This window comes from Dasypus novemcinctus, chromosome 10 (genome assembly GCF_030445035.2).
Source record: "Dasypus novemcinctus isolate mDasNov1 chromosome 10, mDasNov1.1.hap2, whole genome shotgun sequence".
Lineage (NCBI taxonomy): Eukaryota > Metazoa > Chordata > Mammalia > Cingulata > Dasypodidae > Dasypus > Dasypus novemcinctus.
The window spans coordinates 54456975-54481907 of NC_080682.1; the positions used below are offsets into that span (position 1 = coordinate 54456975).

A 24933-nucleotide genomic window follows, 5' to 3' on the forward strand; every position below is an offset into this window, starting at 1 on the left:
AAAAGCAAAAAAACACAGTTAGATACCATTTTACAACCATTAGAATGGTTTTAATATATATCTCAATAAACTCCTATAAAAAAGAAATAAGGGGAAAAATAAAATAAAATAAAAAGCAAATGCTCAGGCTCTTCAAAGTTATAATAGGTTGGTTTTGGATTGATTTGATTTTGAATAGCTTTAAATAATTAATATAAAACCTACATTTAAAATTTTCCTGATACTATTCTAGACAGCCCTTTCCTTTTGGCTTGCTTTCTTTCTAAACAGACATGTCAAATTGCAATGAATCTGGAGTCTTACATTAATTTCCCTCCTTTGGTTTAGGAGAGGATCCCCAATATTAAATTTAAAAAGAAATGCAATTTTCCAAGTTGATCTAAACTAAAAGAGGTAATAGACGATAATGAAATATGTTTAATAAGGATTCAGTGTTTTTACTGTGGGGTGAAATACACCCTGTAATCCTCCAGATCTGGGTTCAAGCCCAGTTCCCAGTTTATTAACTCTGTAACTAGAATATTTCTTGACTCTGAGTCAACTTACTCATTGGACAGTGGGAATCAGAGTGACTTATAGGAAACATCTAATAAAATACCTTGCACATAATAGGCAATTTATACTTTTCCTTTCTTCCTAATACTCTGAATAATTTGGTAGGATTAAGCTAATTTGTAAGATGGAATGATTGAAAAATTGTTCAAGCGTTCACCAAGTCTTCTCTCCAATATGTTTAGATCAAGTTCATCTATTTACTCTAAATTTAAGGTAATTTTTCAATCACCAGCAGCACAGTTAAACATGAAATTACATCCTCCTACTTCTTTAGCAGTAAGTAATCTTTCCAATAGTGCCACTTTCTTGAAAACAGCTGCTCTTCAGTGAGACCTGAAATATAACATTTAAAAGCAATTAGGAACAGAAAGAAAGAAGCAAAAAAAAAAAAAAGAAGAAAATGATAAAGTCACTAATAACATTACATCATGTAGCAATTTGTAACTTCTTTATCAGCTTGTACTCATAATCCTAATGGGGAACAGTTCAAAGTAGATAGAAGCTAAATTTTATATCCGCATCTACCAGAGTACCAAGAACTTGCACATAAATGTTAAATCAATATTCAAAAGGTAGGAACAAAGATAAATTATATTTTTCTTCCATTAAGGGATTTAGGCTGGCTCATTTTGGGGCTTCTAATGATGGTCATATGACAAGACTTTTTTCCTGTCTTGGTAATTCAATACATTGTCCATTCTAATAATAGCCTTTATTTTTTTTTCTTTTTAATATTTGATAGTGGAATTTTATGTGAATGGGAGAAAAAATGAGACTGTCTTATCATTTATTATTGTCCAAGTCAGTCATTTTACTTCTGACTTAGCTGGCTCCCTCAACAATGTTATCTCATAATGCAATCCTAGAAGCCCATGCAATCACTTTAATGAACTTCCACCAAGTCTGAAAAATAAAATGTCCCTTTTATGACTAATTTAATGGTCAGAGATAAAGTTGTCTAAATCTCTCTCCTAAACTTCCTGGTCTAATAGTCACTATCAGCTTCAAACACCCTAAGATAATGAGAAAAAAATTGAATTAAACTTGAGAGCCTTGAGTCATTATAATGGTTAAATCATGTCTCTATTTTTAAGCCAAGTATCTATATTTCTGCTATGTATTATCATGGGAACTCAGGAATAGGACAGCTAAAAATGAAGGAATATTATAAGATAATAACTACAATTCTCTTTAAAGGTCATCCATAGATGAGAAAGTATAAGTCTCTGTTAATATTGCTTGTCATTTTCTGACTGGCCATCACTTTCTTATATAAATGTAACCCCAGATGTCACTTTTTCTCTCACAGAAAACAGATTAACATCTGACAAAATATTAATCTTGAGAAATGCCTTGCCTTGTAATGGATTTTTAAAAGGAAAAAAAAAACATATTCTGAATGAGGAAAAATATTCTATTCTAAGTTGCCAAAATTTATCTCACTTCCATTTGTTTGGTTTTTTCCTGGCTGTCCAATCTCCAAAGAATCTTGATCAGATCTTTTCATCATAAAGCAACATCAAAAACAATACCCTGCCCTTGCCTTTAGTACAAATGAGAGTCAAATGGAAATGCCAGTTAGAAGTCATTCTGATGAAAATAAATCCTTTAACTCTAATGTATCTATAATCTACAAGGTTAACATTTTAATACATTATTTGAAAATTTAATTAACTGCTATGAAGTTGATGCCTAATAAATAAATTATAAGAAGAAAAAATAAAGTTTCATTAATATTTTCTACTGGATATTTATAATAATAATGGGAAGTAAAATACCACTTTTTAAAAATTCTTTTAAAGACACATGGATCACACAAAATGTTACATTAAAAAATATAAGAGGTTCCCATATGTCCCATTTCCCATACCCCCACTCCTCCCACATTAACAACTTCTTTCATTAGTGTGGTACATTTATTACATTTGATGAATATATTTTGTAGCATTGCTATACAGCATGGTTTTATAGCTTATGTTGTAGTTTATACTTTCTCGTAGTCCATTCAGTGGATTATGGTGGGATATATAGTGTCCTGCATCTGCCCCAGCAATATTATTGAGGACAACTCCAAGTCCTGAAAAATTCCAAAATAATAATGGGAAGTAAAATATCAGCTATTTTTAATCCAATCTATGGGAGAGAACTACATCTCCAACTTCATCTCTATTCAGTCTTAGTCATGCTTTCTCCCTGAATGTTTACACAGCTGCTTTCTCATCAATCAGCTCCCAAATCAAATGTTACCTTCTCAGAGAAGCAATCCCTGGTCACCCTAACTAAAACTTCCCTCATCGCAACCACTCTATCATATCACATTCTTTCATTTCCCCTTAAAAATAGGAAAAATAACTGAAATTCCTATTTATTTTCTTAAATTTTTATATCTGTATTCCTCCCCTAGTACACAATCTCTGTGATGACAGAGATTCTATTTTGCTCACCACTGTTTTTACAGCAAATGCCTGATAAATATTTGTTAACCTTTGATGTCCTATAAACAATACACTTACTCAGATATTTGGGACAAAGTCTCTTGGTACACCACCCTCCCTATTGACTCAGTACAAATTTAATAAATTTAATGCTAACTCTGTTTCATTTTGTTTTGTTTTTCATAAAAATTTAGAGACTGTTGAATCTCAAAGCCCTATTTCCTTGGGGTTCTGAGTAATTTAAGGATGAACTTGAGGAATTTATTCCTAATCACTGACAGATTACTACTTAATTTGAACTATATATAGTCCCAATTCCCAGCACAAAGACGTCCCTGAAATATCTGTCAAACCACTTTAGTGTTTATTACATCTCACCATAAAAGAAGTAGACCTTGATGTGGAGAAAATATCAGACTTAAACGTCTCTGTCTTAAATTGTGCAAATTATCTACTTTAAAGTTGTGCTTGGTTTTGTTTTTGTTTTTAAACTAAAGCAGAAATTAAATCTTTCACATATTTCCTGGGATCATCAATTCTCTCTCTCTCCTCACTCATTTAAAAATTATTGTAAATATAATAAGCATAGGTTAAGTTATCTGACTAAATAAGCAGATATTTGGTTGAATGGTTACACAAATATCTTCCAGCTGAGCTACATCATCTTTTAAATTCATGTGTTCTCTTTAATATCAATAACCTGTAGAAAATAACATAATGTTACTGTTGCCAGAACTTCAGAAGCAAATCTAAATGCACAAGAGATCAAGGAAATGGAAGAAAGTAAATCCAATATGGTGCCTTCTTTAGACTGAAAATTGTTAAAAATATACAACAGCCTGGTTTTGGCCTGACTTTCATAGATTATAAAGTTTTCAGATGGCAATTAACTTTTGCAAAATATTTCTATCTGCCTTAAATGTCTTGGCCACTTGTTCTGAATATAAAATAAACTGCCACAGGTATTAACTAATTGCTTTCTTTTTCAATGTGGCATGAAAAATTTAACGACCGCACATATTTTCTCCTCTATAAATTACTGAATGGAATACCTCAGAATGTGCTGTTATTTTTGTACATTTGAAAATTGATACTATACAGATAGGAATTGGGTTTGTTTTTCCTGTAACAGCTAAAGAAAATGCTAAGTTTATAGTTGATAGTGACTGATTTAATTAAATTTAAATACTTGTCATACTGCAAAGACAAGACAAAAAGGAATGCTTTCTGCCTTGTGACATTTTTAAACAGTGAGATTTATTGCAAATCCTATAAAATAGGTCTACTCAAGTTCTACTCTGTGGTCATTTCATTATCTGTATTATATCATGTTCTGCTAAATAAAATGCTTTGCTAATGCTTTCCTGTATATATATGTATATAGATTGATATAATGACTTAATTCAAGCATAAGAAAGCAATACACAGACATACTTATTTATTTTATTAAACTTCTGTTAGTAATTGGAAGAATATAAAGTAAGAAAGGATTGTCTACAAACAGGGGTCCAACTGCTGAATCTTAATCCTTTATGATATACATACATATAGATATAAGCTCGCCAAACCAAGGGAAACACCACATTTCCTGGCCCACTCCGGCCAGAGTCCCAGTTGGATGTAATATAAATATCTATAGATATATATGTATATATATATATACACACACATACATATAGTTAGTAAATCTTTGTTAATAATTGAAAAAACAGGAAATAAGCAAAGAAATGGTTATAAACAGGGATCCAACTGCCATATCACAATCCCTCATGATATATATACATATAGATTTAAGCTCACCAAACCAGAGGACACACGAACTTTAACACTTCCCAAGGTAGTACATTCCAAGGTTTATATGTCAATCCCCAAGAAAGTGGCCTACATTCCCATGGAAGAATACAGTACTCCCCAGAATACACCTTATCTGTTCTTATTTGTTACAAAACATTCCCCAATGTGCCCCACTGGTCTAGTTTTCATCATTCCTCCTGAAATAGGAAAAGTGCTGACCAGCAAGGCATTGGTTTACTGATTAACAAAGTTTCCACCATGATGTTTCACTTCTAGTTTGAACAATACTCAACTCACTACATTTTTTTTCCCAATACCTATCATTACATTATTTTCCTTTTTGATACAAAACCTGTTACTCTTCTCTGGCACAGTGAAAAAAGAAAAAGAGCAATATTAGATCTTAGCTTCTGGATTCTCAAGATTAGTACTTTACAGAGAATGAACCAAATCTATTCTGCCAACAAGAAGCCAAGGTTCTTATCATTGTAGGCATATTAAAAATGGTGATTCTGAATAAAATATTACTGTAAACATCTGGCATAACCTTTTAAAGTGATACAAATAGAGTTCTGAAAAAGAAAACAGAAAAGATGCAATTTTTTCCCCCAAAAAGACAACAGACATTTCTTCTATAAAAGATGAGGAGGAATTCCTTCCTTCTCTGTACAAGATACAGTTACAGGAAATGGATTTACTCTGCTGCCTTAAACAACTAGAAAACTTGGCAAGATCTATTCATCACCTTTTCTCAGACATCAGACATCAGGCACACTGGACTGCAACTCTGAGAGAAGGGACACAAGCTCGATGAGTCCAGCAAATGCTTCAGGCTTATTGTACTGCCTGAAGGTAGTTTTCAGGCTGTGAGATAGAGAAGGGGAATCCAAACAGAAAAATAGTTTCATCCAATGCAGAGGAAAACAGAGATTGGTGTCATAGAAGCTGAAGCATCTAAATTTTTTGGGTCAGAGTACTGGAAAAGAAAGTGCTACATAAAAAGAGTTTTTAGAGGCACAGAGTGGTCCCCTCAAATCTTTTTTTTCAGTATTGTCACTAATTTTTATTTTATTTGATCTAATATATGGATAGCAATTACTCACCACTGTTTTAATTTGCATGGAATGTATAGTTGTTTTTCTATTATATATATTTTTAAAGATACATAGATCACACAAAATATTGCATTAAAAAATATAAGAGGTTCCCATACACCCCACTCCCCACACCCCACACTCCTCCCACATGGATAACTTCTTTCATTAGCGTATTACATTCATTGCATTTGATGAGTACATTTTGAAGCATTGCCACACAGTATGGATTATAGTTTATGTTGTAGTTTATACCCTATCTCAGTCCATTCAGTGGATTATGGCAGGATATATAATGTACTGCATCTGTCCCTGCAATATCACTGAGGACAACTCTAACTTCTGAAAACGCCCCACTATCACACCTCTTTTTCCCTTTCCCTGCTCCCAGCAACTTTCATGGCCACTGTCTCCAAATCAATGATATAATTTCTTCCATTGCTAGAGTCACAATAATTCCACAGAAGAATACCAATAAGTCCACTTTAATCCATATTTTTTTATTCCTCCATCCTGAGGACCCTGGGATGGTGATGTCCATTCCACCTCTAAATCAAGAGGGGGCCTAGATCCCATATGGCTGATGGATGGAATTCTCCTGCTTGCAGTTGTAGACTCTCTTGGTTTCCCAGTGTGGTGGTTGGCCATCCTCACCTCCCTGTTAGCTGACCTGGGTAAGTTCAATGAACCAGAGAGTAGATGTTGTAACTCTACTGAGTCTCAGAGTCCAGCTGGCACATAGACAGTCCAGAGATTCATCTCCTAAGCATACACAAATCCCAGCACCAATCACAGGCTCCAGTAAAAGTGATAGAAGAGGCATGCATAGAGAGGTCACATCTGAGTACAACTTCATCACACTCAGGAGCATAAATTCCAAAGTAGGGTACACTGACAAGGCACTGAACTCCACAGCCATCTGTCATGACCACCAAGGTGTCTCCATAGCCCTCAGGAACACCTCTACCTGGGGGTGTACCTACTTTGGCTATCTCTGAGATCCTGCTGAGATGTGCATAAGTACCACCCCCTTGATGACCTCCCAACTCATTTTGAAGTCTCTTAGCCATATAAACTCATTTGTCTTTAACATTTCCCCCTTTTATTCAAGGTCTTTTTCTAGTTGCATCACTAGCTGGTGCTTGGTAGTAATCCTTCAGCACCAGAGAGGCTCATCTCTGGAAGTCATGTCCCACACTGGGGGGAAGGTAATGCACTCTCAAATCTTTCTATAAGTACTGGCCTGTATATATGTGAGAAGAAACTAGCTGAGGCTAGCAAAAGAACAATTGGAAAGGAAGAGATAGAACAATTTCCAGAGCTCGTACAGGGCTAGAATAATTTGTGTTCCCCAAATCAAGAAGAAAAAGATTCCTATTACATGGAACATTAGGTAGAATATTTAGAAAATAATATCTTAGTACTGGAGCTCAATTTGACTTAGACTAAGGGTTGGTCTGGACTCACCCTAAAAGATATTAAAAGCAAGTCTCAAAAGGATAAAGCCGAAATCAAGTAACTTAATTGCTTGTAAGAATAAAAATCAAATGTTACTCTTTAGAAATCCATACAGTCTAACATTCAAAAATGTAAAATTTCCCAATAAAAAAATTGCCAATCACCCAAAAAACAGAATAATATAACCCAGGCCTAGCAGAAATATCAGTCAATAGAAACAAGGCCATAAATTATAAAACAATGGAATTATTAGACAAAGATGTTAAAATATCTATTATAAATGTAATCTGTACATTCTAGAAGTCAGAGAAAACATAAGCACGATAAGAGAAGTGGAAGATAAAAAAAAATCCCACGTGAAACATAAAAAGATTTTTAAAAATACAATGTATGATAAGAAAAATATACTGGATGAGATTAACAGTAGATTAGACACTACAAAAGAGAAAAGTCAGTGAACCCAAAGACAACAATAGAAATTACCCAAAATGAGGCACAGAGAGAAAATAGACTGGAAGAAAATGAACAGTGCATCAGTGGCCTAAGGGACAATATCAAGAATTCTAATATACATGCATTTGGAGTTACAGAAAGAAGAGAGAGAGGGCATACAGAAAAAAAATTGGTAATTGAGAGACTAATAATCACAACTTTTCCAAGAACATCAGCAAATCTTAAACAAATGCATGTAAGGAAAATCATGCTAAGGAACATCATCATCAAAGTGCTTAAAACCTGTCATACAGAAAAATCTTAAAAGCACCTAGAAGTAAAACGCAAGAAAAAAAAATACAATTTTTAAAATCCAAGCCATTGATCAGAAGAATTAGATTAGTAATCACTCTTGTCTTTTTACTTCCAAATAAGTATATAAACATTGTTTAAACATATTCTTTAGTAAGGGAAGGGAGATTACTGAGAACAGAGTAAGTACAGGTTTGGAGAACTATGGAGGAGATTGCAAGAAGACAAAAATTGTAGGAAACGATTTCCTTCCCTCAGCCCTAATACTATAATATAAATATAGAATTTTAAATGTCAAAAATATCATGAGATTATATAATCCTATGCCTTTATTTACAGAGGAAAAAATGTGTTAACAGACAAGGGAGGTAACTATGATCAAGTAGCTAGAAAAATGACTGGGATAAAACTGGAGCTCAATTCTTTCTAAAAGAAAACAATTTTTCTGTTCATGATATCCCATATACTTTAGAATAATCATCCAAATGGTGTCCATTTAATATGCATACCAAAAAATAAAATAAATAAATAGACTTCTCTCCAAAGAAGATATACAAATGGCCAGAAAGCACATGAAAATATGTTCAACATCATTAGCCATCAGGGAAATGCAAATCAAAATCACGAGACACCATTTCACTCCCATTAGAGTATCTACTATTAAAAAATATGGGGGAAGCAGACTTGCCCCACTGGTTAGGGCATCTGTCTACTACATGGGAGGTCCGCGGTTCAAACCCTGGGCCTCCTTGACCCGTGTGGAGCTGGCCCGTGTGCAGTGCCAATGCACACAAGGAGTGCTGTGCAACGCAGGGGTGTCCCTGCGTAGGGGAGCCCCATGCACAAGGAGTGTGCCCCATAAGGAGAGCCACCCAGCGCAAAAGAAAGTGCAGCCTGCCCAAGAATGGTGCCGCACACACGGAGAGCTGACACAACAAGATGATGCAACAAAAAGAAAACACAGATTCCTGTGCCACTGACAACAACAGAAGCAGACAAAGAAGAACACACAGCAAATAGACACAGAGAACAGACATCTGGGGCAGGGGGTGGGAAGGGGAGAGAAATAAATAAATAAATCTTTTTTAAAAATATGGTAAATAACATGTGTTAGATAGGATTCAAAGAAATAGGAACACTCATTCCATTGTTGGTGGGAATGTGAAATGGTGCTGTCACTATAGAAGATAGTTTGGCAGTTACGTGGAAAGCTAAATATATAATTAACATAAAACTCACCAACCCTACTACTAGATTTGAAAGCAGGGACTTGAACAAATATTCACACACAGATGTTCCTTCATCATATTCACAATTACTAAACAATGGAAACAGTACAAGTTTCCATCAACCAATGCCTGGACACATAAAATGTGGTAGATACATGCAATAGAATATTATTCATCAGTAAAAAGTAATGAAGTCTTCATACATGCAACAATATGGATGAACCTTGAAGACATCATATTGAGTGAAATAAACCAGATACAAAAGGACAAATATTGTGTGGCTTCAATGATTTGAATGGTTAGAATAAGCAAACTCATAATGACAGAATAGAGCTTACTGGGAGACAGGATCAGCATAGGAAATGGGAAACTAAGGTTTTAAAATGTACAGAGTATTATAGGGTGCCTAAGAGTTACCTTCTGAGACCCTACTTGTTGCACAAATGTGGTCTCTCTCTAAGTCAAACTCAACCTTCTTTTTGACTTGGGATTTGACTCCCAGAGATGAGCCTCCCTGGCACTGAGGGATTACTACCAAGCACCAACAAGCAATGCAACTGAAAAAAAACCTTGACCAAAAGGGGAAAGGGTAAATACAAATGAGTTTACATGTCTAAGAGACTTCAAAGTAAGTTGGGAGGTCATCCCAGAGGTTATACTTCTGCACATTTCAGCAGGATCTCTTTGACTGCCAAAGTAAATATTGCATCAAATAGCAGAACTTCTGAGGGCTCTGGAGACATGCAGACACTATCAGCAGGCCAGACAGCTCAGAAGTTTGGCATGCTGAAAGTGGGCCCCACTTTGGAATTTATGCTCCCCAATATGTTGGACTCAGTTGTGGTTTCCCTACACATGGCTCTTCTGCACCTTCTAGTTGAACCTATAGTTAATACTAGAGTTGATAGGTGTATGTCCAACAGACTTAAATCTTTGGGCTGTCCATGTGCCAATTGAGCCCTGAATTCAACAGAGTTGCAATACCTACTCTCCAGTTAATTAGAATCACCCAAGACAACTAACAAGGAGATGTTGATGAACAATGACCATCCCAAGGAACAGAAAGAGTCTGTAACTGCAAGCAAGCTAGACCCATCCATCTGCCCCATGGGATCTAAGCCACCTCTCAATTGGAGGTGGAGAAGGCATCACCATCCCAGAATCCTCAGGATCGGGGAATGAATGATGGACTAGAGGAGACTTACTGTTATTCTACTAGAGACTTGTTGTGACTCTAGCAATGGAAATATTTTTGTCATTGATGTGGAGCAGTGGTGACTGGAGGTTCTGAGGGGAGGAAGAGGAAAAAATAGGTGCATTTTCAGGAGTTGGGAATAGTCCTGAATGACAGTGCAAAGACAGATACAGCACATTGTATATCTTGTTATAATTTACAAAATTGTGCAGGGGAGAGTTTAAACTACAATGTAAACTATAATCCATGCTTAGTGACAATGCTCCAAAATGTGCTCATCAATTGTAACAAATGTACTATGCTAACAAAGGATGTTGTTAATGTGGAAAAGTGTTGGAAGGGTAGGAAGCAGCACATATGGGAGTCTCCTGTATTATTTACACAACACTTATGCAACCTATCTTTTTAAAAATTAAAAAGCATATATATATTTTCAAAATGAACAGGGCTCTTATATGGAATGATGATAATTTTTTGGTAATGAATGTTGGTGATGGTAGCATAACATTCTCAATATAATTAACAACAGTGAAAGATATATAACTGAACATGATTTAAAGAGGAAATTTGAGAGTGTATGTATGTAACAGAATAAAAAATTTTAAAAGTCCTGGTCAATGTAGGGAAGCATCTATGAGATCTTACAATAGGAAATGGTTTCATAAACTTTACACACAAAGCACAAGGAATGAAAGAAGAAAATTTTAAAACTTTCACACTTCAAAGGAATTTGTCAAGAAAGTGAGAAAACAACCTACTCAACCTTCTCAATGAGAGAAAATATTTGGGAACCATTTTTCCAATAAGGGTCTAATATCCAGCATATATAAAGAAATCCTACCTCTCAAAATTTAAAAGACAAATAACCCACTTAAAACACTGGCAAGAGACTTGAATAAATACTTTTACAAAGAGTAAATACAAATGGCTTAAAAGCACATGAAAAGATGCTCAAGGGAAACCAATGTCATTCAAGTAATTTGACACCTGCCTTCTACATGGGAAGTCCCAGGTTCAATTCTCTGTGCCTCAAAAAGAAAACGAGCAGACACAATGAGCTGACTCAATCAGCAGGCTCAACAAGCTGATGCAATTAGTAAGTGCAATGAGCTAACACAGCAAGCAGTCACAACAAGCAGACACAACAAGCAGGGAGCAAACATGTCTCGAGTGGCTGGGCGCATGTCTCCCACATGGGAGGTCCTGGGTTTGGTTCCCAGTGCCTCCTAAAGAAAACAAGTGGACACAACGAACATACAATGAGCAGAAACAATAAGCAGACAGATGAGGGGGCCACTTCATGGGGAGGAGTTAAGGAAACCTTTAAAACAAAGATGCTCAACATCAAAAGCTATTAGGGAAATGCAAATTAAAACTACAATGAGATATCATTTTAAATCTATTTAACTGACTGGTATCAAAAAAAAATAGAAAACTATGAGTGTTGGAAAGGGTGTGGAAGAAGGGGAACACTCATCCACTTCTAGTGGAAATATAGAATGGTTCAGCCATTTTAGACAATGTGGATTTGGAGCTTCCTCAGGAAGCTAACTATAGAATTACCCATATGATTCAGCAATACCAGTTGAATTAAAACTAGGTCTATAACAAGAAAAAAAATTTGTTTAATTTTTATTTTCCTTAACTTAATTTTTTTTAATTTTAAATTTTTTAATAAATTGTCTTTTTTTTAAAGATACATAAATCACAAAAAATGTTACATTAAAAATATGAGGTTCCCACATACCCCACGTCCCACTCCCCAACTCCTCCTGCATCCACAACCTCTTTCATTATTGTGGCACATTCATTACATTTAGTGAATACATTTTGGAGCACTGCTGTACCACATGGATTATAGTTTACATTATAGTTTACACTCTTCCCCAGTACATTCAGTGGGTTATGGCAGGATATATAATGTCCAGCATTAGTCCCTGCAATATCCTTTAGGACAACTCCAAGTCCCAAAAATGCCCCCATATCTCATCTCTACTTCCCTCTCCCTGCCCTTAGTAACTACTGTGGCTACTTTCTCTGGATCAATGCTACAGTTTCTCCCATTATTAGTTACAATAGTTCTATAGTAGAATACCAGTAAGTTGACTCTAACCCATATTTTATTCCTCCATCCTGGGGACCCTGGGTTGATGATGTCCACTCCACCTCTTTATCAAGAGCAGGGATATGAACAGATACATGCACACCAATGTTCATAGAAGCATTATTTACTATTGCCAAAAGTTGGAAGCAACACAAGTGTCCATCAACAGATGAATGGATAAGCAAAATGTTATATATATAATGGGATATTACTCAGCTGTAAGAAGGAATGAAGTATTGACATACATGACAACATGGATTAATCTTGAAGACCTTATGTTGAATGAAGTAAGCCAGTCACAAAAGAACAAATATTGCATGGCCTGACTGATATGACCTAAGCACATTGAGCAGATGCATGGAGAAATTCTAGAAGATAGGGTACAGGAAGACAGATAGGGAATGCTCAATCTGGGCAGAACCTATGATAAGATGGAAGGGGGTGGTTTGGCAGTGGATGGGGATGATGGTGGTATAGGGATGTGAGTGGAGTCGACAGTACTGGAATGTGAAGGTGAGCAGGGTTGAGAGGGTGGGTTGGACTATCCATGGAACTGGGAGGAGGGCTGGAGGAAGGAGCAGGGGAACTCTGCAGAGGTGGAAGTCTGTGGTTGAAAATATAATTGTGTTCTTTTGGCAAATATGACAGGGAAGGTCACTGGTGCAAGGTGTCATTGATAGGGAGATGTGTGGGAAAGGGTACATCTGGAGCTTGCTTTTATGGAATATGAATGTGTTCATGTGGCCATAGGGTGTTATCTCAGTGAGTGGAGACCCACAAGATAAAGAGCAAATTATTAAACTTCCATTCTGGCAAGTCCTGCTATGTTTGCAGATAGAGAGGTGAGAAACTCTCGAGTACATAAGTAGTGACTAATTAAAAAAAAAAAAAAAAACAGATCAATATGCCAAGCCCTCAATATTAATGCATGTATTATCCTTGTAAAATTGAAACATAGTGGTTACCATAGGTTGTGAGGTAAGGGAAAGGGAAGAATTGGTGGAACATAGGGCATTTTTAAGGCATTTGAATTGTTCTGCATATTTTCCAATGATAGATACAGGTCATTATATATTTTATTAAAACCTATAACATTATATGATACAAATAGTAAACCATAATGTCAACTATTAACCATGGTTAATAACAATTCTTCAATATTTGTTCATCAATTGTAACAAATGTACCATACTCATGCGGGATGTTATTGACAGGGAAAATGGGAGAGGAGGGGGGGTATAAGGGAATCCCCTATATTTTTCATGTAACTTTTCTGTAACCTAAAACTTCTTTGGAATAAAGTTTTTAAAAAGGAGAGAAGGGTAGAAAATACAGAAGAATTGTAAACATACGTAAAAAGTAACAGATCTTTTGGTGATGAAAGGTAAAATGCAAGAAATCTTTGTTAATTCTGTTTTCACAGAGGTTTTGGATTACAGAAAAGTTACAGCTATGGCAGGGGAGGATCACTGGTACGAGGTGTCAGTGGTGGGGGTACGTGTGGGGAAGAATGCATCTGGGGCATCCCTCTAAGGAATATGGAATGTGTTCATATGATTATGGGGTGTTATATCGGTGGGTAGAGACCCACACAATAACCAACAATTACAATATATTAAATTCCCATTCTGGGGAGTCCTGCTATGTTCTCTAATAGAATGTCAAGAATCTCTAGAGTACATAGGCAGGGCTTAGTTAAAGAAAGCAGACCAATTGCTGAAACTTATGAACCTTATTCTTGTAATACTGAAACTTAGTCTACTAATATCTATTACCTAAGAGTTATCTCTTGACAACAACCTTGTTACTCAAACGTGACCTATCTCTAAGCCAAACTTAGTAAATAAACACTACCTTCCCCCTGGCATTTCAAAAAGACCTTGACCAAAATGGGGAAAACTTAAATACAAAAAAGTTTTTATAGCTAAGAGATTTCAAAGTGCATTAGGAAGTCATTGCAGAGGTTATGTTTATGCATATCTCAGGAGGATCTCACTAATTGTCAAGTAAACAAAGTCTCCAACAGCAGTGCTCCCAAGGGCTGATAAGATAATTGTTACCATAGGTTCTGAGGGGAAAGGGAGTAAAGGATAGTTGGAACATGGAACATTTTGGGGAACTGGAATTTTTTCTGCATTTTACTGCAATGACAAAGACAAGCCATTATACATTTTCTCAAAGCCTATAAAATAAAATTGCATGGTGCAAAGTATAAAACATAATGTAAACTATAGACCATGGCAAGTAGCAATGCTTGAATACTTGTTCATCAATTTTAACAAATGTACCATGCTAATATAAGATGCTATTAATAGAAGAAAATGTGAGAAGGAGAGGATATAGGGTATATGGCAATCCCATATATTTTCAATGTAAATTTTCTGTAGTCTAAAACTACTTTAAAAATAAAGTTTAAAAAAAGAAATAATTGGGTGGGTTGGAGGAAAATACATCAAATGTAGGATATGAGCTATAGTTAATAGTAACATTTTGACGATACTCTTACATAGTTTTTTCCCCTCCTCCCGAAATGGATCCTTCATCTGTTTGCTCATTGGTGGGTTTTTTTGCTCATTGTCTGCTCATTGTTTATTTCTTTAGAAGGCACCAGGAACCTACCCAGGACCTCCCATGTGGGAGGTGTGGCCCCAACTCCTTGAGCCACATCCACTCCCTTTTCATTTTGTTTCTTTCCTCATTGTCTGCTCATTGTTTGCTTGTTGTCTCGCTCATTGTTTTTGTTCATTGTCTGCTTGTTGTGGTTTATTTTCCTTGTCTGCTTGTCATCTGCTCATTGTTTGCTTGTCTTCTTGAGGAGATACCAGGAACCAAACCCAACACCTCTCATGTGAGAGGTAGGCACACAACTGCCTGAGTCCCATCTGCAACCCTCTTACATAGTTATTAGCAAATTTTTCACAATGCAAGGTGTTAGTGGTGAAGTGATGTGTGAGATCCTAGTATGATAATATGCAGGTTTGTTTTATAATTTCACAACTTTTACTACACATCTTTTGTGTATGTATGCTCATGTATGACTGATATACTTGAATAAAAGTAAAAGAAGAAAGAAAAAAGTCCGTAGAAGTACAGTAAATAAACAGTGAACCCTAAGTTAAATCATGGACTATAGTTAATGGCACAATTATAAAAATATGCTCTCATCAATTGTAACACATATTTCCACACCAAAGCAAGGTGTTAATAAAAAGATGGTGCAGGGGAATACTGTATTTATGCATGACTGTTCTCTAAACATACAAACTTCTCTAATAAAGGGAGAAAAAAAAACTAAAACAAACAAAGAAAGCAACATTGAATTTAAAAATAAGAGAAAGATCTGTAATATGATTCCTTAGTGTAAAGTATATGCAATAGAAAAATAATGCATTTTGCAAGAATACATACAAATAAAAATATATTAAATATATGAAAATGCTTTTGGAGAGGAGGAATTGATATGATCTATGGTGTTAAATATGAATAATTGGAAAAAGAAAACAAAGATGTTTTGTATGAAAAGATTTGATAAAGTTCCTTAAACTGAGGGTGCTATTCAGTTCTCTGCACCTAAGATCTAAAAAAAAAGAAGAAAAAAGAGAGAGTGAGAGGAAAAAAGAGCTAATTCATAGGGTAATATCAGAAAGGTGAAAGTATAACAGCTATATTAACATCAAATCCACAAGGCAGTATGTTTTTTTGTGTTTTTTTTTTTGACATCCTCTTAAAAATAGACTCAGAGATCCAGCAGTGAAAAATGAATGTGGCTTTGTGAATAAAATATCTTGTTATAAAAACCAAGCTCTGTTTTACATCTACTTTGATTTCTGGGGATGGATAACAATGCAAAGAGAAACATGTTTTTACCATTTGTCCAGAACAAGCCTACATAAATCTCCACAGTTTAGAATTATAATGGCCATCAGAGGTTATCTAGCTCAGTCATTTAAATTAAAATCACAGAAATAGTGGGCCACAGCTCTTAAGTGACTTGCATAAGATAGAGAATAAGAAAGTACAATATTGAGGTTAGAATTCCATTTTCTGCCACAATTTCTACATGAGGATTCCTCCATTTTGCCCCAGCAACCTCATTGGCCTCTTGAGGGTTAGGGTTAGCATTAGAGTTAGGGTTAAGGTTAGGGTTAGGGTTAGAGCAGCAGAAGTCAAAAGATGCCCTGTGTATCTCCAACCTAGATAAGATCTGGTGACCATAATTTTTATCAGGGTTCTTTCCTAATATATTCCTATTGACACAAGTTCCATCCAGAACAGCAATTGTACAAAAATGCTATTTTGTGGTTATGAATGTTCATTTTCAAACAAGTCACAATGATTAAATTAACATTACGTTTGTACTTCCGGTTTCTGCCATGGTATTATTTAGTAGTGTATGCATCAGACATGAAATAGAGTTCTTATTTTAACACATTGTTAAATCTGAAAAGAGAACACAGACAGCACATCTCTCTTTAACCATACCCTTCCCTGACAGAAGTTAACAATCTAGCCCTTTCAAGGAAAGCACACTGAGCCTTTTCTGATAAAGCTAAGTATGCTCAAATACAAGGAGCTATAGTCAGTTCACTCATTCCAATCTCAAATGATGGTGGAAGAAGTTGATGCCCCAGTTAGCAGTTGGTGTGCCAAGCAATTATTCTGTGGATCTTGCTATGAACTATGAGATTCACAAGTGTGCAAACCCTCAAATAGTGGAGTCATTGGAAAACATGAGAAGTTATGGGTGAGTGTATATAAAATGTGTACATGAAATAGAGGCTAAACAGTCCCAACTTAAAGAATGGTCTGAATCATTACAATTGTTCTGTCAGGTATTATATGATATAAATCTAAGACTATTTTATTGTTTAACAATGCTTGTAGAGCTTACAATAAATCCTTTCAAACTCAATGAGCTATAAAAGGGAAACTGCTTTTTAAATTAAAACTTAAAGACAGAATTCCCATTTTTCAAGAAAGTTGATGATAGGGGCTTAGCTTATACTGACCACATCTAATCTGCATCTATCTCAAAAGTTAATAGTAATTTAATTTAAAGGAAAATGTGCCCCCGTGATAATTTAAAACATGGAGCAATACAAAGTGAAATTACATATCACCCTGTGAAGCACGCTTTCCAGTTAGATCAAATTACTATTTGTTTGTTAAATTTGCTAACTTGTGATTCGAAGGTTTCTTTCTTTCAATTGCTCCTAGTGGTTAGCTCCGTTAGCAGAAAACATGCTTAGCAAATAGTTAAATGAACACAGATTCCCGGTGCTGCTGATAAGGATAGAAGTAGACACAGAAGAACATACAGCGAATGGACACAGAGAACAGACAACAGAGGTGGGGGGGCAGGGGGAGGGGAAGGGGAGATAAATAAATAAATAAATAAATCTTTAAAATGTACTGCAGTGTCTCAGATGCTTCAAATAGAAACCAGTTAATTCAAATAATGTTTTAATATTTTTATCCAATTTATTAAACCAAGTAAATCTTTTCAAAATTCATTCTATTGAAGGTAAAATGTCTAACATTGTTTTCAATGCTATTACAAATGGAGTTTAAAAAGTTTAGTAATGAAGATAAAACTATTTTTCTAATATAAAAACAAATTTTGCTGGCACAGTGACATGACAAAAATTAATTTTTCACTAATGTATGTGTGGTACATTTTCTATTACAAAGATGGCTGCAGCAATATCTCACATCACACATGCTTTTCTTACAATGCAACCTTGACATCCCTCCCATTAGCTGATCAAGGCTGGTTTGGGACTATATCCCCTGCCTTGATCTGGGAAAACATTTGTTACTGCTCTAACTAGAGAATATGGCAGGTGTTGTTTAATGACTTCCAAGTCTAGGCCATCAAAATGCCAAGCACTTCTGCCAAGCTCACCTGGGTTATTTGTTCTTGTTATGCAGCTGCCATGCAGTGAGGAAACCCAAACAACCTCATTCAGAAAGATACTTGGTAAGCCAATCTGCAGATGTCCCAGGCAACCCCTCATTTGAGGTCTTAGTCAAAAGTGAATATCAACCCCTGGATATATGGGTGAAGACTCCTCCAGATGAGTCTAATCTCCAGCAGATAAGTTACTTCAAACCTTGAAATCTTCCTCACTGAGAACCTAGATATTGTGCAACAGAGGCAAGCCATTCTTGCCCTGTCCAAGTTTTTGACACAAAAATCTGAGAGCATAATAAAAGTGCTGTTTTATACATAAAATTTTGAAATTTGCTATGCTGCATTTGTTATGCAGCAACAGTACCTTAAAAAAACCTATGAAGCAGAAGTGTTTTTGAAATTGATTTTGATATACACGTATTTCAAAATCATGGCTGAACAAACTATAAGATTCTACTAATTAAAATAGAAATTCTAGTTGCTAAAAATTACAAATACTTTATATACAAGCTTTTAGAATAAATGAAATATAAAATTTTGTTCAAACTCAGTTGGAAGTATTTAATCAAAGAATATAAAAGTGGAACATGTACATATTCATGTGTGCCCACACATGACCTTTTGAAGCTTTCAGCAAATTGTAAACATTGAAAACAAAGCTTTTAAATAGGATGATTTTGAAATTTATTTCAAATCAAGGGAGGAACTTACAGTTTAAAATTTGATTTTTATATGTTCTAATTAAACTTTGTATTATCTCAAATTCTGAGGGAATTACTTTGATGGAGATTCTATTGTACTTGAAAACATATTCTGAATCAGCATGGAGATGAAATTCTACAATTTATCTGAAAATTTTCATCTTTTAAAAATAACTTTCACAAGATAGCTGGAATAGAGTAAAAAAGGGTTTCTTTGGAAATATATATGTGGATACATTCATATGTTTCAAAACAAAAGAAAATAAAATTGTGAGAATATTCTTCATTTAGCAGAGTTTGGTGTTTTATTAGTAGGTACATCAGCATCTATAAAAAAAGCATTTTCTTAATTAAAAACATTATGGCAAATCAAATAAGATGTCAACAATATCAAATGTATTAACCATAAAATACAACTTTGAAGATTTCTACAATCAATTTAATGTAAAAATTAAAAAGATCATATCACAAAAAAATCATTCTTCAGAAAATTGTTAATACATTATTTGAAATAGACAAGATTAAAAAACTTATTAAATGCCTTAATACAGTCTAAGAATAGTTATTCTGCTTGTTTAATGTTCATTTCATTAATAATAAGAAAATTTTATTTTGCTTTAACACATTATTTTAATTTTTATAAAGATTCTCTTTATAAAATAATTGCAAATAAGACCATATGAGGTCTACTTACATAATAAAACAATTTGTTGATCAAAAATATTCAAATATATATATATAATTGTAATTCTCCCCATGTCTCTTTTTATTTTCAGAAGTGTCCTACTTTGAACAATAAATTATAAGGTAACCCTAATGAAAGCAACTTTCCAATAAGCATTCCAAACTAAGAGGTCTTGCCTTTACTGCATGTAGTTCAATAAAATAGTATAATCTACTTTGGGGTCATTAGACATAATTGGGAAAATAAACGGTTCTATGGTAGTTTCCCAGTTCTTCGTATTATAGTTCTGATCAGAGAGCTGACAGAGGAATTTATTTTTAAGGAGCACCAGTACAAAGGGTAGGGGAATGCATTCAAACTCTCAATGCAGATACTGGCTGAAGTCAAGTAGCTAAGTGGTGACTTTTTTCACCTCTCTCTTACTCTTACCCTAATGACTCATCCATCTGCTTCTTACCCATCGGTTTCCAAATAGCACGGCAAGTGTTCTAGAAACTAAATTATGCTAGTGGAATTAGATGGCAGGAGCTGGGTAGTCTTTGAAGTCAGCCAAAGTGGTCAGACCTATACAATTTAGAAAGAAACTTTCATTTTTCTGAAACATACAGTACAAATAAGGGCCTTACAATTTTTGTTCATTGCCAACTTTCCTGTTTAAATCTTCAAAGAACTCAGACTGTCTCTGGAGCAGAGAGACTATAATGAGCTGTTGGCATCTGCCAAAGCTAGGGCAATAAAGGTTTCAAGTCATGGACTGGCAGAATGCTAAAGGAGAAATGTCTGGCAAATATCAAGATGCATAAGAAAGAAATACATTCCAAGGATTTGTTGAAATTGTGCCCCTATTGGAATTTGTTGAAGTAGTTTTGGGAGAGTGAAATTAACAGTCATGAAAAAAAAAAAAATGCAGCTGTGTGAATTATTCTCATGGCAAAGTAAACCAGAATGATACTGTCCCTAATCTGAAATGGGAAATGACGAAAAAAGGGAGGAGAGGAAGAAAAAAAGAAGAAATACATCTTTCCTTGTTTCTTCCTCGATTAGAGTCACTAAGGAAATATCCACCTTGCATGGAATATTTATTTACTGAGGAAGGCCTTTAATCTTTAATCCATAGCTCAGAGGATTACCAGCTAATAATGATACATAAAAATAGTCTTGTATTCACATATTTCTGAGTATCTAGTATGTGCCAAATGTGGTTTCATGTGTTAGGGATTTAGTAGGGAAAAAAATAAGCAAAACCCTATCCTCATAAAGCTCATATTGTAATAGAAACAAGGCAAATAAATAATAATCTGTCAGGAATAAGCAAAAGTTTGCAGGGTCAGAGAATAAAGAGTAGAAGATATTATTTTGAATGGAATTGTGTAAGATGTTTCAACAAGACAATGTAATGAAGTGAAATAACTAGCCAGGTGACTATCTGGGAAAGAATGAGTCAGGGCAAATAGAGAAGAGCAGCCATTGTAAATACCCTGTGTCAGGTAAATCCTGGTATGACTGAGAGACACACAGGAGTACAGAGTTGATCTAGGGAAAGCTAGAGGAGGAAGCAATGAGGCAGAGATTTTAAAACAGGTGCCAGAACATCACAAAACACAATCATTTGGTGTCAGGTGTAGGGTTATCATTTGTACGTTTAGGGTTTTAGACCACAGAAGCCAATATATCAAAGTATAGCCAAAGGCCACTTTGATGGAGCGGAAATCATTATTTTCAGATATCCCATGCACTTTCAGTGTACTCTTCCAGCACTTTCTTGATTGTCAGCACTGCCATGGCCCTGTCAACAGAGCTGCCTTCCCAGGCAGAAAAATGCAAGGCCCACGTACTAGATGGGGCCAGCTTACCCAGAAGTTGGCCAAGACTCCCTCCTACCTAGCAATTCAGCTCCTGCTCCCCAGCCCGTGGCAGGACTCCACCTCAGGTGCTTCTTTCTTGAAGAACACCTTTAGACTCTACTCTTTTCCTGTACCAAACCCATGAGTCCTCTGGTTTCATCCCACCCATTCTCTTCTCAATTCAGTCCTGAAGAGTTCTTCACCACCTGTTAGTCTCCACCAACTTATTCACAAACACACCACTCAGAGGCACACACACACATACACACACACCACCTACCCCTAAAACATACACACACGCACCAGTTTTCTCAATGAAATGATAAATACAGCTAGTCATTTGAAACCCCCAAGTGATAATCACTATGGAAACACTGTAAACAGCACCCTAAGGGCATACATTATTAACTGATTCTTCCTGAAAAGCTCAGTGAAATGACATATCATCTGGGCAAGAACATGGTGTATATGAGTGTATTTGGGTGTTCATAGATGAAAGAAGTTTTTCTACATATTCTTATTTGTATTTTAGTTACTTTGACTTATTTCTCATGGCAAACAAAAGGGACTTTTCATGTGTCAGATAAGTGGAAAAGAATCTTACACGGCATCCTTGCTTAACACTGTCCCTCCTCAAAATATTGTTTACAAAGTCATTGCCAAACCTTATTATAGGAAAGTGGTCACTCAGAAGCCCTACACCTGATAAGAGATATATCTCATCTGACTCTTAATGACCTTTATTTCAAAGGGTAATGGATAACAGTCCTCCAGAAGCAATACTGTTGCAGCAATTAAAACTGAAGCAAACAGATATGACCTGGAACCTGTGTTTCCAAGCAGAGGAAAATAGGATGACTTAGCAAGTTCACGAACAGGAAACCATGGATTGAATTTCCAAGAGCCCAGGTCTCAATTCTTTGCAGAGCCTGTTAGAGCCCAGCATCTTCTTCCTTCAAGTTATTAATAAAAACATCAGACAGTGCTACTTCCTATCTCAACCCCGGGGGCACCTTTCCATTAACCTTCCTCTATTCAAACAGAGCATACTACTTTCTGGGAACCTAACCAGTTTTTAATCGGTGACAAGATGCTACTCCTTCACCCACAGTTATTTATTTCCATAATAACTCATTTATGGGAGAACTTATCAAGAGCTGAACAAAAAATTAATAAGGAAAAAAGAAATTATGCCATTAATAAGGAAAAAAGAAAATATTGCCATTATCCATAAATTTATTAATCTGTTTTTCCTTGAAACTCCCAAGTTAAAAAAAAAAGAAACAAACACAAGCTTTAGGAAAACTGTGAACTCAAGAGATGATTCTTACTTTGCGGTTTACAGTGTTGGATTTTTAAATGCTCGCATTGCAGAGAAAAAGAAAAGAAAAAAAGAAACAAAATGCTCACATTCATGTTTCTTAATTAAACTTCATCATCATTTTTAAAAGCTTAAATGAAGATCTCTTTTAAAGAAAAGTGATTTCATGGACAAGGTTATAAATACGTAAGTGAAAAATTCTCAGTATTTCTATATATCAATGCCGATTTTTTCCCCTTGTTCTTAGTGGTGTAGCCCAGAAAAAATAGCAAGTTATATCCAGTTGATAAAACCAAGTCTTAAACTTTTCTTAGTCTTCTTCTTGTAAACTCTATTTCCTATGAAGTATCACTGGACTCATTTTCATTCCAAATTCCCCTGTTAAAATAAACCTCCCTGGAGGCAAAGACCTTAGATTATCAATCTCTGTTTAGAAAAGAAAAAGAAAAAAGAAAAAAGAAAAGAAAAGAAAAAGAAAAAAGAAACCCCTACTGATGTTGCCCAGATGCTGACCTTCTTGTCTGCCTCTTTCAAAATAATAATTCTTTTAAGAAATAGCTTAAACAGCTTACTAGTTTCTCTTCTACTTTTTCTTTCTTACTTTTTTACAAAAAGTGATTTTTCTTCAGGTTCAGCAACCTACTTCAGTTTGCTTCTGATGATGCCTACACGTTGCAGTTTGAGTTTGGGGTTTAGAGAGAATGATAATATTAATAAGAAAATCAACTAAGTGTATCCAAAAGACTTAAATATTAGGATGTGGCATGATATATGATGATGTAAAGCATTCTTTACAATTTGCTTTTTTTAAATATGGAAAGCTTCATGAATTTGCATGTCATCCTTGTGCAAAGGCCATGCTAATCTTCTCTGTATTGTTCCAATTTTCGTACATGTGCTGCCAAAGTGAGCACTGGAACATGTTTTTGTTAAAGTGTTTTGGGTTGTAAAACTTTGACTATATATATATATATATATATATATATATGTATATATATATATATATACTGTCTCTAATGGTAGTCACGTGAAAGATAATATAACAGTGATGTCAATAGGTATTCCATGAAACCCATAAAAATGTTTCTGAATGTAAGGGGTCAGCTAGTAAGTTTTCCCATTTACATTTACCATCCAATTTAAACAGTAATTCTCCTGCCAGATTATCCCAATGGTAAGTGTGATCTAAAATGATATTATTCCTGAAGGAAGATAGATTTATTCTCAGGCCTAGTTTTTGACAGAATGATTATTTTTGAGATGCATTAGTTGTTCAAAAATTTACTGTGCTAAAAGGAAATGGGAAATACAGAGAAGTTGGAAAAATCACAAAGTTAGCTTAAAATTGTAGATATTAATGTAAGGCTGTAAGGAAAAGCAAAAATAAACATTAAAAAAATCTAAAACTGTTAGCTAGAACTCTCAATTAAGGAATATATTTCTAAATTTCATTGTTCAGAAGAAACAGGTAAAATATCTAGAGACATTCACATTAGAAATTTAGGTGGAAATGGAAATTTTAGTTTAGAATTGAAATCAATATTTGTTCAGTCTTCTATACCATATAAACCATGAAATTGGACAACCAAATTCGATGATGCCTTGTCTTAAACCTCTCTCTCTCTATATATACACACACACACACACACACACATATATATATATATTTCTCTTTTATGCCTTTTCCCTCTCTCTCAATTGATCACACCCTCCTTGAAAACTTCTCCCAAAGCGTACATGATTACATTTCTGCTCTAATTGCCCTCTCTCTTCTTCCCTGGTATTTCCAAATGAATATAACACATCTCAATCCAAATGTTTAAATAGCATCTTAAAACTCCCAAAACTAACAGAATCCAT

At 35.0% G+C, this 24933-nt stretch overlaps 1 non-coding gene across 1 annotated transcript; it reads right to left on the reverse strand.

The window, feature by feature from the left end:
* Window positions 1-23880: 23880 nt before the first annotated feature.
* On the reverse strand, window positions 23881-23987 carry LOC111761841 (U6 spliceosomal RNA). The gene has a single exon (XR_002795087.1). It is a non-coding gene; the product is annotated as a U6 spliceosomal RNA (small nuclear RNA).
* Between the last annotated feature and the right edge of the window lie 946 nt (window positions 23988-24933).